The sequence below is a fragment of the Amphiprion ocellaris genome, chromosome 13, assembly GCF_022539595.1.
Source record: "Amphiprion ocellaris isolate individual 3 ecotype Okinawa chromosome 13, ASM2253959v1, whole genome shotgun sequence".
In the NCBI taxonomy this organism is placed as follows: domain Eukaryota; kingdom Metazoa; phylum Chordata; class Actinopteri; family Pomacentridae; genus Amphiprion; species Amphiprion ocellaris.
The window spans coordinates 25,191,770-25,209,688 of NC_072778.1; positions in this window are offsets into that span (position 1 = coordinate 25,191,770).

Below are 17,919 nucleotides of genomic sequence, written 5' to 3' on the forward strand. Positions count from 1 at the left end.
GGGCCAGTTGTGAGGGGCCCGCGGGCCGGATGTGGCCCGCGGGCCGCCAATTGAATAGGCCCGCCATAGACTGTATAATGAAGATGGACGTAACGCTTGGCTCCAAAAATGAAGCCTACCCAGAAGTTGTCAAAACCTTGCAATATCACACCGTCTGTCAGCTTTCATGGTCAAAACGAGAGACCAGGTGGCCGATCTTAAAATAAATCAATATCGAATTTTATATAGAATGTTAAAGTTTTGCGAAGCCAGGGGGCGGGGTTACTTGACTGACAGTCTGGTCTGGAATGATTGACAGGTCCTATGGAGGAGGTAGCCTAGACGCTCATTCAGCGTAAACTCTGTTGGATTAACTCGGATATAATAACGGTTAGTTTATTTATCGGTGAAGCAGCAGAACATTTTCCACAGACAGCGTTTCTGACCATTGGCTTGTTTTAACCAGTTTTCTACCTTCGAATGATGCTACCAGCAGACACTGAAAGGACTCTGATAGTTCAGTAAATTAATGTTTATTTTATTTTCGGTGCACTTTATATGCAATTGTAGAGTCAGATATAATGTGTGCCATACACTCCAGACGTTGATGGAGTTTATTTCTGTGTATGTTTACCAGAGAAGAGAGTTAGCATAGTAAATATTAGCTTAATATAAATTAGCAATGCTAACCGAGCTAGCTGCTTCGTCGTAGCCTGATAAAAGTTAATGTAGCAGCATTAAGCTAACGATGTTTGTGGTGAGTTTCATATAAACAACTGAAGTGCATTGTATTAGTGTAATGTGGTACATTTAGTTAATAAAACTGTTGGTGGAGATGCTGGTTCACATTAATGTAATGTTTAGAAAACCTAAATGTGATTAAAACAATAAGGTTAAGGTTCTGTGTTGTCAGTAGTCCTGAATATCTGCAGAGTCTCTGAAGTTAAACTGGAGAAAACAGTAAATCTGCTCTCTAAAGGTTAACGTTGTTTCATGACTGATTTTCATCTTGTAGTACTTCTTAATGTAGATTGGAAAAATAAACCATCACTACCAGCCTGTCTCTGTCCTCTCCATCCAAGTTCAGCCAGTCTACATATGACAGATCTGCTTTGCAACCTCCTGCTTGGCCCATCTCTGCTCTGGATCCCAGGTCTAAATTATTCCAGACTCTGTTCTGCTCAGCTTCCAAATCAGTACAGAGTTTTGTAGTTTCGACTTGTGTTCAAGATTAACTGGTGTTCCGATTGACTGGTGATTCCATTGTTTCTGAGATAGATGTTTTGTAGGCGTGGCCTTTCAGGACCCCTTACCGACAAAATCAAGAAATAAACAATGGGACAACTTTGTCTCTAAAAAATTGATTTCTGCTGTATTATCCATTTTGGTCCTGACAAGAAAAAAATGTGGAAATAGAAGGCGTTCTTGCTTTAAAAGACATGTGGTGTTGGGCTATAAAAGAAAAACTACTTCAATGCAGTTGGAACCAGTGAAGCTGTGATCACTGGTTCCTGTTAAAACATTTTAAAGCAAGAGACAGGAGACCAGCACACAGTGTGCACATTATTCTAAGAAGACGTTTACTAAACCGTGTTATAATAGAATGCCAAAGTGTTGCAGTATAACATCAATATATTGATACCGTATTGGCAGATTTAGATGACATTGTAGCTACACTGTCTTATTTAAATCCACAAACCTCCAAATTTTACTACTGTACTGAATTTGAATGCAGCAATTTAGCAAAATTCACAAGACATTCATGTTCAAAGCAGCAGTAGAAGTTTGTTGTGTCATACTACTCAAAACTGTGACATGTCATTGAGAAAAGACAGCAATTCCTTGTGGTAAAACACATTTGACAGCTATTAGAGTGATAGCCTGCATCTGTGGGTGGATGCCCCACACAGGACATATGGTACCATCTCCCACTCAGTCTGAAAGGAGATTTTAAAATAGACATTAGAATACTAACTGTCACAAGTTAATCTGGTGGAAATCTTCACTTTGCTGCTGTATAGTGCTATTTCCACTCAGTTAGGTGGAAGTCCTCATTAAACCAAGTATTTTACTGGTAGACTGAACAGCCGTGAGTCCTAACAGAGCAACAAGGATTTGTGGAACCGATGTCAAAGCTGACAACAAGAACATTTTGGAACAGTTCACTGATGTCGGTGTGTTTTGAACAGGCATCGTCACAGTCACCTATGATCTGTAACAGGGGCCTCGATCACCGAATATCACCAGTTAATCTGAACATTGGATGGTGCTCTCCTTATTGCCGACAAACTACCTCTATTTAGTAATGTTTGACGCTACACTGGCTTGGTCCATGCTAATGCTCATTCATGCACCCTATCCCTGAACATCAGTTTGACTCAGGCTTCGGCCTAGCCTGATCTCTTCTGGTCCCCAGATCTGTACGCATTAGTTTTGGACCCAATCTGTTCAGCTGATGAAGCTTGCTACGACAATAACTCACATCTCTTTTAAATGTTAAATAAATGACACTATAGACTGTTTCTAAGTAAATATGACAGATTTTAACAGGCTTGTAGCCGACGTTTAAGAGTGCCACACAGAAATCTTAGTAAAATTTACATAATGACACCTACTCTCTTCTCATTCTAACAATTCTGAATCAAGGAATATCCAGATGTCCCAGTTAAACAGTGTTTCACCCACTGAAAAGTCGGATCATCATCATCAGTAGCACATTTAACCAGTGAGCACACAACAACTTTCCTCTTAGCAAACAAATATGACAGCAGGCTTTTAGTCTCAGACTGCTTCACTGTGGAGGCTGATGTGCAAATGCTCAAGAGGAATAAAAAAAGTAAAAGACGTTGTTTGTAGTAGTGGGGGACCTACATGATGTTGTTCAAATCATTAGCTTATTTTATAGATTTTATAGGAGGCATGCAGCAAGCGACAGCAGCTCAAAAGGCCCATTACTGCCACATACTGGGCCGGAGTGTAGAGCACGGTTTTGGCAGATGAAAAAGAGGCTAAATTCATCTAGACAGACTTTTTATTCTCCCTGTAATGTACATGTATTTACAATATATGTAAAATACATAAAATACACACTGGTGCTTTTTAACGTACACATGGGATGACTAAATCTATGTAATGTCACTTGGATTTTAATTTCTAATTCAAATATGCTTCAAATTCATAAAGGACTTCGCTGCTGCCCTCTGGTCAAAGCCCTCTATAGCAGACTAAACCTAGCAGTATCTTTTTTGCTTAAACTGACACATCCCATAATGTAGCTACAGTACATCCTGTAAATACAGACTGTTTATATGTATAGTCCCTGTCTGTAATGATAATTGGATGGGCATTATTTAAAAAAAAATTTAAAAAAATAGAATGACAACTTATCTACCCTGCAGTCAGAGCAACTGGAGGCTATGACTGGCCATTACTGTGCACATTATATCAATATTTTAGCACTTTATTTTAGAGAAGTGGTGGAAGAATTCATATGGCATATTACAAGTAATTCCCCAATGTAAAATTACTTTGTGACAATAAGACAACTTGCACCCAAAATCATACTTATTAACAGGAAAATGCACTTCTATTGTCAGAGTAAAAGTACGTTTATTTTGTATTATTAAATTGTTTGGAAGTAGCATTTTACTGGTGTAGCTGATGAAACCTGAGCTACTTCTACTAGACTCATGTAAAATGGGTCACAGATGAAGTTCAGGGGTCATTGGATTGAGTGGAAATCTTTTGCAAGATGGCACCATTCCATAGTGAGTGGTAAATAGGTACTTTCCCTTAGCTGCTGCTGTTGTTTTCAATTCTGTATTGTGAACTGTTGGTACACACAGATTACAGTTTACTGCTCCAGGGAGGGGATCTGGTGGTTCTGTTATGCTGTGGGAAGCATTTGGCTGGCATTGCTGGTCCTCTTGGAGGGAAGGGTCACTGCAAATCAGTAAAAGGTTGTTCTGACTGACCCAAACGTATGTGAATATTATGTTTTGACCTTCACAGTCACCAGATGTCTACCCAGTTTGACACATATGGAAGATTTTGGACCGACATCAACATCATTAAACACCAAATGAGGAACACCTTTGGGGAAAAATGATGTTTCAGTCCTCCAGCAGAGTCTGAGGGACTTGGAGAATAGGTGACATTTTATGTTGGCTTTTCCCTTAATTTGTCACCCATCTGTATGTTTAATGCCTGTCCTATGTCGGCTGTAACACTCTTTTGTACGCCAAAAGAATTGTGAATTACTCCTTTAATCTTGCCTTGAACCATGTGCTACATTCCTAAAGCTTGCCATATATTTATCTATCTATCTATCTATCTTATTTATCTTTAAATATAGCTGTAAAACAAATGTGAAAGGTCTAAAAGGTGGAAGGTATAAAATTAGCATCTAAAACTGCTGGAACAGAAGTATAAAGTAGCATAAAATGTGAAGTATTAGTGCATCAAAGACGCAACTCTCTGCAGCAGCTGAATCAATGTACTTGGACACTTTCCATCACTGTCTGCTCCCTCATTTGACCACAGAGGGGCAGCAGAGGTTTAATAATGTCTTTTTAGCCACAGGTAAAGCCATAAAACCATCTCTAATACATTTTGCAGCATTGCAGTCTAACATGGATCTCTCTTTTTCACTCTACTGTGCATCAACTTTTCTTTCTTCTTGTTATTCATCCTCACCCTCTTTTACCTGTACTTCCCTTTCTCGGTCTTTTTTCTACAGATTACGTTACACCCTTCTCTGCAGCACCACATTTATTTGTTCTTTTTTACAGCACAGACCCATCTGGCCTCACACAAGCACATGTATCTCACTAAACGGCAGCCTGCAACATTAACATGGAGTAATATGTGCATCAAAATAGCATGTGTGTGTGTGAGGGTGCTCTGTCTCACTCTTTCTGCTGCAGTTTCCTCAGTGCCATACATCATGTCCAGCCTGGCTCATGGCCACGTACACTGTCCATATTCTATTAAGTAAACAGTCAGTATGTTGTATGATGCCTGCACAGCGTGTTTTCGGCTTCGCCCATTCTTTCCTCTCCTCAGTGTTGACTCTGCATTTCCAGGTGTGTCTATAGCCAAAAATGATCTCTGTATCGTTTTACACATGCAGCATCCAATAAAGACCCTCATCTATTACAGCGTCAGAGAGACCATCTGTCAGTGAGCAGGTGTACAACCTCCAGTTGTCTGATCACTTTACTGACTCACAAAATTAAAGTGGTATTAGTTAATTTCAAGTATATAGTACAAGAATATTTATTGTTTTTATGGTTCATCGTTATCACATGAGGAATGTTTTCATATCATAAATGATCAAAACAGAGTTTGTGAGCTTGTGAGCTCAACAATAGCTATACCTCTATATGTAGTTTATGTATGGTGTGTGTGTGTGTGTATGTGTGTGTGTGTGTGTGTGTGTGTGTGTGTGTGTGTGTGTGTGTGTGTGTGTGTGTGTAAAGAAGTATATAATAAGCAAAATTCAAAAAGATCCCAAACAAATGTGATTGAATATGACTGTAGACCACATGACAATGCAACTGAGCTAAGCTCATCAAACTACAGTGGAATTTAAATCAACATCAGATGTTGGAAGCAGTAACCATATCTGCAGATTTTCTGTACAATGTATTTGACAAGACATTTTACTTGTGACTGTTGTCCATGTATGCTGTTAATAGAATTCTATAATAACTTTTTTTTTTTTTTTACATTTTTTGTTTGTTTGTTTAGCAAATGTTCATGATGTACAGGGTTCTAGTTTTACATTACTTTCTGCTCACTGAATCTCTCTTTCTACTTTATTTCAGTGACACTTTCGTTTCCCCGCAGGAGATCGATATCCTGTATCTTATACGAGATGCACAATTAAATAAATCACCATATTAAATTACTGCTGAACAGTGGCATTGTGGCCGGTAATGTTGAATTTTACTGAGTCGTTAGGTGACCTGACTGATGGCAGCTGAATCAGGACCAGAATCAGGAAAAAAAAATATTTTCCAACATGTGGTGACCACACTTGGTTTCTGCAATGAATGATCCCATGTGTTTTCATTTTGAGAGAGTCATACAAGCAGTTACACAGCATCTAATGTTTGCTAACATTAACCACCATAAGCTTCTGGTCACACCAAACCGTCCATCCATCCATCCATCCATCCATCCATCCATCCATCCATCCATCCATCCATCCATCTGTTACACACTGATTAATCCTCTGTAGGGTCATGGGGGGCTGGAGTCTATCCCAGCTGACTGAGGGTGAAGGCAGGGGACACCTGGACAGGTAACAGTCTATCACAGGGCTACATAGAAACACCTTGAAAAAACCCATGCATGCACAGGGAGAATATGCAAACTCCACCCAGAAAGATTCCAGACACACACACACAAAATAAAAAGTTGGAGCTTTCAGAATTCTTTAGTGAAATCTGATGAGCAAAGGTGTATCTTTTTGCTATAAGAAGAATACTGAATTTCTTTTCTTAAAACTGCCTATTTCCATTGTTCATAAGACTTCAAAATGTGGCCAAAACTAGGAGTTTGTGGACATGTTTATCAATATGACCAATGTGGCTGTTGCTGATGTGACTTTGCAGGTGTTTGATGCTAATCATCACTAATCACCATTTGGCAAAGCTGCCAGCTTCTCCAGGAACAACCCCACACACACACACACACACACACACACACACACACACACACACACACACACACACACACACACACACACACACACACACACACACACACACACACACACACACACACACACACACACACACACACACACAAGCCAATCTGCCTATTTGCACACCACAAAATTGAATCCTGTTGTGATGACACATAATTCAGTTACAAGAAAATAGGCCACATTAAGTTACAGGCAATAATTCTCTGTTACACCAGAAGACTCTTCCAGCTGGACAGTTAAACGGCCAATAAGAAAGACGTTTCCCGCCCTGCAGCACAGAATAACATAGAATAATTCAAAGATTCTGTAGTATACAGTGGCTGCACAGGGCTGAATTATTGTTCATGATCAAGGACTTTACTTTCAGGAGGCTGAGGCGGAGAGTTCTGGCTTCAAAAGTCACATTTTACAGAAAGTTAGTTTAATAGAAGTTATTTCTGTTTTATTAGGTATGTTTCAGATGGCTGCCCTATCAGATTGACAGCAAAGCTCTTCTAAACCTGCTGGAACAGCTAAACAGCAAATTAGTCGGTTGCACCATTTGTTGTTTTGGTCATTTATTTATGAGGCTATAGAGTGAACAACGCTTTTTCATAACCTGGAAATAAAACATGCTTGACAGCCAGCTTTTGTTTGACAGTTCATGCAAAGGATGCAGTGATACTTTTCTCTAGAAGACATTTATAATTTCAGCTAATAAATGATCACATCCACCTTTATTCTCCCTCACATACAGAATGCCCTCACTTCTTTTTCTAAGGATTCACCTCAGGTGTTCACTTCATCCTCTGGACTTACTGAGTTTGCAAATTATCCAAGCCTGCTTTGTCTGGAAACACAGATCATCTGACCGTTCATCATGTCTACCTGCTCTCTTCCTCACACACACAGGATGTCATCGCTTGTGTAAGGATTCGCCACAGCAGAGTGTACCAATTTGCAATGCCACTTTTTGAAATGATTTATTTATCACTCTCTTTATCTTTGAAATCAGCACATAGCTGCAGTGTACAGATTCAGTGGAGCATGAAGATGGGTGGTGTGTGCTCAGTTATGGGGAGCGGTCTAAATGTTTGAGTCTCACCTCAATGTGTTTTTCTGTACAAGCCAACATAAAGCATAACGCAGATGTTCTTAGTGAAGTCCAACTGGGATGGTCTAGCTAGCGGATGACTAGCTGTCAAATGTCACAATTAAACAAACAACTTTGTGGATTACATTGTTGTAGCAATTCCAAGAAAACTCACTGCTCAAATGTCCCAACCATTTCTTCTTAGGAAGCTATGTGAACACATTTTTACCACCTTGCAGTGTTTAAACAATTCAGAAGCTACCTGCAGACTGACAAATGAAGATTAGAAACACAGACCTCTCTACAGTTAGGTGGCTACTATCTAAATCTAAATCTAAATCTAATACATAAGACGGAAAAATTATGATTACAGGTGTAAAGAAAGCATTTCCTTGGGTTTTCCTATAGACCAAATCACAGCTGAAGGAACAGGGAACTTTGGGTTCATATAGGGTGCCAGAAATGCAACATAAATGAAATGCTTTTGTGAGTATATGTTGTCTAGGTGTAAAATTAGGCAAACATCTACTACCAGATTAATAATAACCACTTTCTTTGTCAAAGAATGAACTTGACAGTGTCGGTTTATGTTTGTTTTGTCATATTTTGCCCCCTAGTGGTTGAAGACGGCATAATTCCACCTATCCATTCTGTTACAACCCAGTTAAACTTGTCTTTGTGGAAACATGGAGCAGGGTTGTATGATGTAAACTGTTCATGTAATTCATAGCATGAAAGAAGGCAAGACTGAAGGACAGTAAAACTGGCTGTAACTTATGATCTGCCTTTACATAAAGAGTGGAGGACAGCAAAGCTTTAGAAGGACAAGGCTTGAATACATGGCTCGGTTTGAGAACAGATGACATAAGACCTGATCAGGCAGTGAACTACAGGGAGCGAGACCATGTTCTCTCTTCTTCTTTTCTTTTTTGTTGAAATCCGTTCTCTCTTAGCTTTTTTATACAGATAAAACTGCAGAAGAAAAAAGTACTTAAAAAGCACAACTCACACAAAATAAATAAATAAAAGGTAATAAATGTGCATGTGAAGTGCTCCACAGCCATTTTCTTTGATTGCATCCTACTTTGGTATGTGTTAGAGTTTAACTGTTTTCTACTATTTTCAGATGCCAGAGCCCTCTTCATTTAAATGGATGCGTACTGTATCCTATAACCTATAACCAGCTAAGTGTGGGAAACACTTTCCCTTTATGTTAATCTACATCAGTGCATCAGCAGGGTCCACAATTTAGCCATATGGTACACTACATGTCATTTTACATCGCATAAATATTAGCTCTCCTTGATCTGTCACATGTAAACAGCCAGGGATAAGAGACTGTGGCCCAAGCAAGTGTAGCACTGGCCTGTTGTCAGCACAAATAGATTCTTATAGATCACAGCTGTCTGTTACTAGTTATTTATCACTCCAAGGTCTCCAGCACACCAGAGGTCTCTTCTATAAATGCCAATTTGTACATGTTCCGTGGTTTGTTCTGCCCATCTTGAACACTTTTTCACAGACATGGTCAGATATTGACTGACTGATTGCCTCCTGATGGACTCGTGGTCTTGAATCACAAGCGATCACTTGGTGAAACTGCTGTTACACCTGGAAATGACATGCACTTGTGTGATGTCATTTATGTTGGTTGTATGCCCTTTACAACTGAGTTAATCAGTGGAATGAACTGCGATGTTTGGTTTGAATGAAAATATCTCACACTGGACTCCCAGTAGCATATTATTGATACAGCTGAATATTGATGTAGCTTCAGTGTGCTCAGGGAAATTAGATTTCCCTGTCTGTCACCAAGTGAAAATGACCACCCTCGGTTTTTCCATTGGCATCCTCAACAAACGTGTCACATATATATTGCTCTCCAATCATCTTTCCGAGGTAAGACCTACAGAGAATTTGATTTCCTCTTAAGTGTTAATACGATGCAATGCGCTCAGCTTTCTTTGTTTTCTTCTGGAAAGTAGGCCGAGAAAAAGGTAAAGAAACCAACAACTGTGGTTGTTGTTAAGTTTCAGGTGGTAAATAATACATGTTTGATTGTACCAGTTTGCTGGCACTTTCTAAACTATCACTACACCTCACAACCTCATCTTTGCCTTTCCTACTGTAGAAATCTGTCTGCTGTTTATGTTTTTCTCTTCTTGGTCTGTACTGTGAAGTTCAGTTCTGTATAAAAATAAACTGAATATATCCCCTTTGCGCCCCACCAGTCATGTCCTTTTCCACAGTGTTTGGACTAAGTTCCCCATCTTCCAGGCATGATATCCCAATTTTTCTAACTGGAATTCTGAATGGTAGAGAAACACAAGCAATGACAGTCAGACTGAGCTTTATTTTGTGTGAACTCATGCTTTTTCTTCAGTTATTTTGGATCAACCAAACTTTGGACGTGGATACAGAATATTCCACTCATTTGTACCATCAGTCAGCATCGGTATCATTCAACTCTGACGGCTTCCCAACCTTAATCAGATATTGATATGGACCAACCAAGAGCTTTCCCCGCTCTGTAACTCTATCCAAGTTGCCTTTGTGTCTGAATCTAACCAAATCTTAACCACATGGTGTTCCTCAAAAAATATTTTTATTTATTTATATATATATATATATATATATATATATATATATATATATGTGTATATATATATATATATATATATATATATATATATATATATATATATATATATATATATATATATGTATATATATATATATATATATATATATATATATATATATATATATATATATTTTTTTTTTTTATTTTATTTTTTTTAAATTCAAAAAACGGGTTATTCTTGATGACATTTTTTGGTCCCATAAGGTAAGTTCTTTTGTGTTTTCACCTTATGTCTGAACAAAAGAACTCAAAACTACTACAAGAAAAAAGTGGATAAAACTTTTAAACAGTAAATTAAAATTAATGAAGCAAAATATTCTAATACACTCTGAAAGTTAGGGGATTAAGGACTGCTTTATCAGTACTTAAAAAACAGTCTGCTGTCTGAGCCTGTTTTATACTAAGGGTAAATTATCTCAGTAAGGATTCCATATTCAGAAAGTTACATAAGTTTGTAGCAAGATGCCAGTTTTAAGACGGCATAAAAGAGGCACTTCCCCAAAGTTTATTTTCTCAAGGAGTACTACTCAGACTGCAAACAGCTGAGTAATGTTCACTGTGGTTCTGAAGGAGTTCTGTAAAGTCTGGACAAATAACCCCAGTGGCTGAGATCTAATATATTTAACAGTAAGCCTGAGTTTCAAAGACATGGGCTTTAAGGAAGCAAAGGGAGATAATGAAAGATAATGTAAAGTTGTAGTATATCACATAGAAGGGCCAGTGTCTCTCATCAGTTGCCAAACATCACTGTCAATGTGCTGGAGGACCCTTTAAACTATTAGGAACCTTAATTCTGGTTTAATTTACACATATTAGGAAATTTCATTGGATTCTGAATGCAGAGTTTAATCTTTACAAAAACTTCAATGTCATATTTACACCTCATTACCTCTCTGTATCTGTACAGATGAGCCCCATTTGGACACAATTCATTCCTCTACTTCAATATTAGCTGCTCTGAGGTTCATATATGAAGTGAGATTAGTGAGTTCGTGAGGCATTTTGAGCCAAAAGTCAGAGTTTTCAGTATCACAAAGGCTCTCTTTTTGGCTGGCTATATCTCCATGGCAACTGATGCTGTGGAGCTAGATCTCCATGGCAACTGATGCTGTGGAGCTAGATCTCCATGGCAACTGATGCTGTGGAGCTAGATCTCCATGGCAACTGATGCTGTGGAGCTAGATCTCCATGGCAACTGATGCTGTGGAGCTAGATCTCCATGGCAACTGATGCTGTGGAGCTAGATCTCCATGGTAATGGATGCTGTGGAGCAAACCTGGTCGGGAGCAGGTTCTGTTCAGAGTTTCAGATTTAAATCTACAGTAACAAGCATCTCCCTTTAGCCAAACAGTTTCCTTATTTATGAGCGATACAGATTCTCAGCTGAAGGAATAAGCTGTGTCTGCAAACACTCTGAAACCCCTGAATGAAACTATGCAGCGAAAGCATCGCACACTGCATTTACTGCATTGCCATGGGAACCCCACATATATTTAGTTGATGATGCACAAATCGCATAATGTGTTTTTACATTAGACCCTAATTTTCAGGCAAGTTCTGAAGATCTTCTCCCCAATGGTGTCTAAACATGTTAAATCATCATTTATTCCACATTTTTGGCTTTTTTTTTGCTTTGTCCTGCAGAACATCCATGTCTATTACAGACCAAATCCTGCAACTTCGAGGTGAAGTATTGGGGAACACAGGGACCATTATAACCATTTATCCCCCACCTCCTCCTGTAACACTACTTCCACCCTATTTTTTAAAAACAGAAAAGAACAATAAAAAAAGGATTTATTTATTGAGGAACACATGATGTTACAATCCTACTTTATTCAAGTACTTTGTTGAGGGAAAAAAACAGTTGCATTAATAAAAGGCACCTAAAGCAAATGCATTTTGAATAAATGGGCGCATCTAATGCAAATACACAGTTGGGGATACATTCAAAGTTTTTGCAGTTTTCTGGACTGACTGACTTTCAGTTCTTAAAGTAATGATGGACTGTCATTTGTCTTTAATTAGCTAATTGGTTCTTGCCATAATATGGATTCTAACAGTTGTCAAATAGGGCTGTCAACTCTGTACAAACCTGACTTCTGTACAACACCACTGATGGTCCCAACCCCATTAAGAAGGCAAGAAATTCCACAAATAAACCTTGACAAGGCAAACCTGTGAAGTGAAAACCATTTCAGGTGACTACCTCATGAAGCTCATCCAGAGAATGCAAAGAGTGTGTAAAGCAGTAATCAGAGCAAAGGGTGGCTATTTTGAAGAATCTAAAATATGAAACATGTTTAGAGTTGGGGGCTGCACAGTGGTGTAGTGGTTAGCACTTTCGCCTTGCAGCAAGAAGATCCCTGGTTCATGTCCCGGCCTTCCTGGGATCTTTCTGCATGGAGTTTGCATGTTCTCCCTGTGCATGCGTGGGTTTTCTCCGGGTACTCTGGTTTCCTCCCACAGTCCAAAAATATGCTGAGGTTAATTGATCATTCTAAATTGCCCGTAGGTGTGAATGTGAGAGTGCTTGTTTGTCTTTGTATGTAGCCCTGCGACAGACTGGCGACCTGTCCAGGTGTCCCCTGCCTTGGCCCCAATCCAGCTGGGATAGACTCAAGCACCCACCACGATCCTAATGCGGACTGAGCGGTGTATAGATAATGGATGGATGGATGGATGTTTAGAGTTATTTCACCATTGTTTGTTTACTATATACTTCCATATATGTTGTTTCATAGTTCTGATGCATTCAGTGAGAATCTACAATGTAAAAAGTAGTAAAAACTAAAGAAAAAACATTGAATGAGAAGGTGTGTCCAAACTTCTGACTGGTGGTGTAAATGGAATCAGGCTTCATTATTTGGCCCTTTAAAATTCTTCATTTGCATGTGTGAGCATGGCAGATGGAATAGGTCACCACTGTGCATAATAATTAATGAGCATAAACTGCAGAGGTTTATGTGTTTGCATGTCTTGTCCCGCACCCGTGCAGCTCATTGTCAGGAAATGTGTCTTTCTATGTGAGCGTGGGTGTGTGGGAGTACACTGCACGTTATTAGTGTAATTAGTTTGTATGCACCTGTAATTAATTATGCAGCTACGGACTGTTGAATCATTAGCCTCATGCTCCTATATATTAATTTGCACACTCTCCAGCACCGTAATGGATTAAACATGTTAACAATCCTTACAAGTGTTCCCTTTTATCTTCAAAGAATTAAAAGGGAAATCACTGATTTATGAATATGTTACTTCTTTGTGTACTATTATTTAAACAGGACCTAGCAAAAATTTTAAACATGGACATCTTAACCACCAGATTACATCATAAGTTTTAGCAAAACCTATTTTGTAGATAGTATAATTAAATAACTTTCCACAGCATGGCTGGTGAGTTATTCATCAGATAATTTGTATTAATTATTCATAATCTTCAGCCATGAAGATGGTGCACTGAGCCCCAGAACATCAGGAGGGATTTCTAGCAGGATAAGTTTAATTTCACTAGGTCTCTGATAGGTTTCACTCTCAGTAGCAGTTATCATTCCGTAAGTCTACACAATATCATCCTCTCTCCTTTTCCCAAATACTGAAAGTAGAAACTGATGGATGCCTGAAAGGTACATTTCTGTACAATCAGCTGTGGCAGTGAAGTTTAAACATATTCTAAATGTGGTGTGTAGTTTTTGCTGATGAATCCTAAAGAGCACGATATTCCAAATACGGCATAGTAGCTGTGGTTTTGTTGCCACATTATCAGGGTTGTGTTCACAGAACCAAAGACTGCAACACAAAAGGCTGGTTGTACAAAGCAAAGAGCAAACTTTTCTTACAAAATGTAGGCACAAGGTTTCAAAAATCAGACAAGGAGTGGGCTGAGGGAGAGTACAGGCAAAGGTCAACAAACAAACAGAACTTCACAAAACCTGAATGCTATGAATAGGGCTGAGAACCAGTACTTCACTACCAGTCAATACTAAAATCCTGAACCAATGATGGTATTTATTCCCCACCATGCTGAAGGTACAGAAATAAGCACAGCTGCTATTGGTAGCCCCCTGGAATAATGCTGCAGATGGATGCAGACTGAGTTTCTGCTGTCATTTCATATTAATAACTGTGAAATGTTACTGTGTCTGTATGTGAACTGATGCTCCACATGCAACATTCACATAGCCTGGTTTAGGCAAACGTAGCAGGAGCTTTTAATATGCGCTGTATGCTGCAGACAACACAAGCAGTCTACCAGTATACCGTTCAGTGTGTGTGTTTGCGTGTTGTGTGCAGCAGCCTCTGGTTTTCCTATAAATCTGTTCAGCATAAGGAGGATGTTGAGCTGGAGAGTTAAAGTAGACCAACACACATACACTCACAAAGGTGATGTTCAATATGGTATTTGGACAAATCATCACATTCTTAGCTGACGACTGGCCTGAGGAGGGAAGATGGGCAGGAGGACGGAGATGGGGTGTGGCACGGCAGCGGATGGCGTCTCGGTGGTGGCTGTGAATAGTGGAGTGTGGTTCATGGAATCCAGGATGGTGCAGAATGATGAGGGAACGAGGCAGAAGGTCCAGGCAGGTGGAGACGAGCAGGTGGGAGCCCAAAATGTGCAGTTCAGCGGTCCGACGAGGAATCCTGTCCTTTATGGAAAGAGAGGGTGGTTGTGGAGGTCACTACCTCCGCTGGTAATCATTGGGAGCATCTGGCCACGCCCCCCCACCACACCCACCTGAGGGAGAGGATAGAGGAGGGAAGGGAGGAGGGCCTGACACTACCTGGTGTCTGAGGTAGAGGGTGTGACAGCAAATTTAGAACAAAGATCTTGTTAGGTATTCTTTGGACTGTATTCAACACATTCTGAATTTAAATACATAAATCTTATAGTCATAAATGGATAAACCAGGATCCTGACAGTCTTCATCAGGACGTATGTTGCTCTCCACACCCTGTCTGTGGCTCTGATGTTCTTGCAAGTGCTGACCAATATTAAGGACTTCCAACAATAGAAAGTGGGACACTCATTTTTCAATCTTGAATGATTTTTTTCCATTGTTAAATAGTGGAATCAATTCCACTGCAGCCAATCAGATCACTTCCAAACACCCTGCATGTGAAACCTCAGTAAGAAAACTGTCCCCACATCTTTGAGGTCACCAGAGGTCAAGTGCAACCAATTACAGTTTGATTGTTCCAACGAGGACACTTATTAGACTGTACCTAAGGTATAAAATGCAGATATGTAGGGTGTGAAAATGTTTCTTGGCAGAGTGGCTCAGAGGTCATGATTGGCTGAACACAGAGTACAGTTAGTCAGATATGAGGAACCCTGTGGATCGGTGGACACATCGTATTTGATCCATGAAATCCAGACATATGTCCACAGCTCTGCAGTGCACGCTGGAGTTTCCTCGTCCAGATTCTGGTCCTATCATCCGTGGTGGGATGAAATAAAAAGCAACATAAAACAATCAACCTTATCACCCACTTAGAAAACAGGCTGTTGGACTGTCTTCCCCATTTCATTTCCATTTTCTCCTGGGCCTTCCAGCTCAGGCAGCGTAGTGTGACTCATCTGTAATACTCTGGAGGGTTACAGAAAACGCTGCCTCTAATTAATAACACACTTTTCTCAGGTGTTTAATAGCAAACTGACAAAACCTACATGCGGGATCTTTGCTGCCAGTTCTTTGTCTATTCAGCATGACACAGCCAACTCTATTAATAAAATGTAAATTTCACTAGATGCCTTTTTAAATGTACAGTAGCCCTGTTTTCAGTGGCTGTGAGCCTGGTAAGAATCCACTCTGGGCCACAGGAACATATGGACAGCCTTCTTGTACTACATCCTCTAGTGATAAAGCTCTGACAGAGCAGATGGGTCACTTCACAAATGCTAATTAACCTTGAATTGTGGTCATTTGGGAGAGAGACAAGCGTGATTTATAGGGCATATAAGACAAGACTTGCAGAGTGTGATAAATAAAGAATATACTTTTTGAACTGGGCACATTTTTGTGTGCGTTTTGGAGTTGTTTAAGAACTTCTCATGTGTAAAAAAAAAAAAAAAAACCTGGAAAATGTTAAAATTCAAAACTAATTTACACTGATAGTAAAATCCAACAGGGGACTCTGAGCTGGAGTTACTGCTGCTGAGTACGTTGGCTGCTACAGTGTTTTATGTGGGTTTGATGATACCTTTTAGTTGTGAATAGAACAGGTGGGAGTATTTTCTTTGAGAACAGCTCCACATCTCAAGGAACAGGAGGAGTACTGCTTTTCTAATAGGTTCTTGTGATCTCTGTAATGTTTAAAACCGGAAAATCAGGTTTTCCAGGTTAATTAGAAGTGATGTTTGCATAAATAATCAGAATGCATGTCTTGTTATATTATGGAGAGAGTTTTGCTCTCTGCAAGTCTTTAAATTGTTTCCTGATAAGCTTCTTTTTTTGAATTAAAACTTTTTGATTTTTTTACACAATTTGTCGAAAGTGAACATTGAACAAATATAGAACCACAGCACATTGATAGACATGCTTTACCGCATGTCCCTTTTGCTTAATAGAATTAAAAACATATAGATTCAGTATTTTTTCTGAAGATAATTATGTTTTGAGCTTTTTCACTCTGAAATTCTTATTCACACCATGTGACACAATGAATTGTCATTCTGTCTGGTATCCAATAAACTTATCCATTGGCTCCAAGTCCTTCAACACTCTGCTGCTAAGATCACCCTCTGCACCACTGATCACATCATACTCCTCTATCGCCCACCTTCATAGCTCTCCATAACCTGGATACACCATTGCTTCCAGTCCTTGTTCATCCCTACACCCCTACATTGTGTTTTAAGATCTTCCTCTGCTGCTCAGCTGTCTCTCCTAAGTTTTAGACTGAATTCCATGGCAGCTCTCTACCGCTACACATGCGTAAATGCTAAATATTCCACACTTGTATGGCACCTTTAAACTTTGGCTAGGTACTGAAAAACACTTTACAATGTGATCTCATTCATCCATTCACACTCTCACATGCCATGAGCTGCCATGCAAAGAGCTCATCTACCATCAGGAGCAACTTGGGGTTCAGTGTCTTGTCCACAGACACAACAACTCACACGTTTGTTTAGAATAGCATATCCATTATAACCCATTTGTAATCCACTCCTGTCATATTAACTCTGGTTGTCTGTCTTCACTGACCACATGAACTTTGTCTTGCAGGTTTTAGTCACTCATTGAAACTTTCCACTTGCAGTCAGCAGTGGAAGGACAAACCATGAACAGGTAAAAGGATGTTGTGAAATGTGATGAGAAAAAGTCCTGGAAGTTGTTATGGAATCCCCATGAATTAAAGGATCTGCCGCTAACCTCTTGGTACCAGATACTACAGGACACCTTCAGAGGTCTTGTACAGTTTGCACCTTGATGTGTCAGAGCTGCTTTGATAGCACAAGAAGGACCAGCCGCATCTTAGTCAGGAGGGTTTTTAACCCTCATC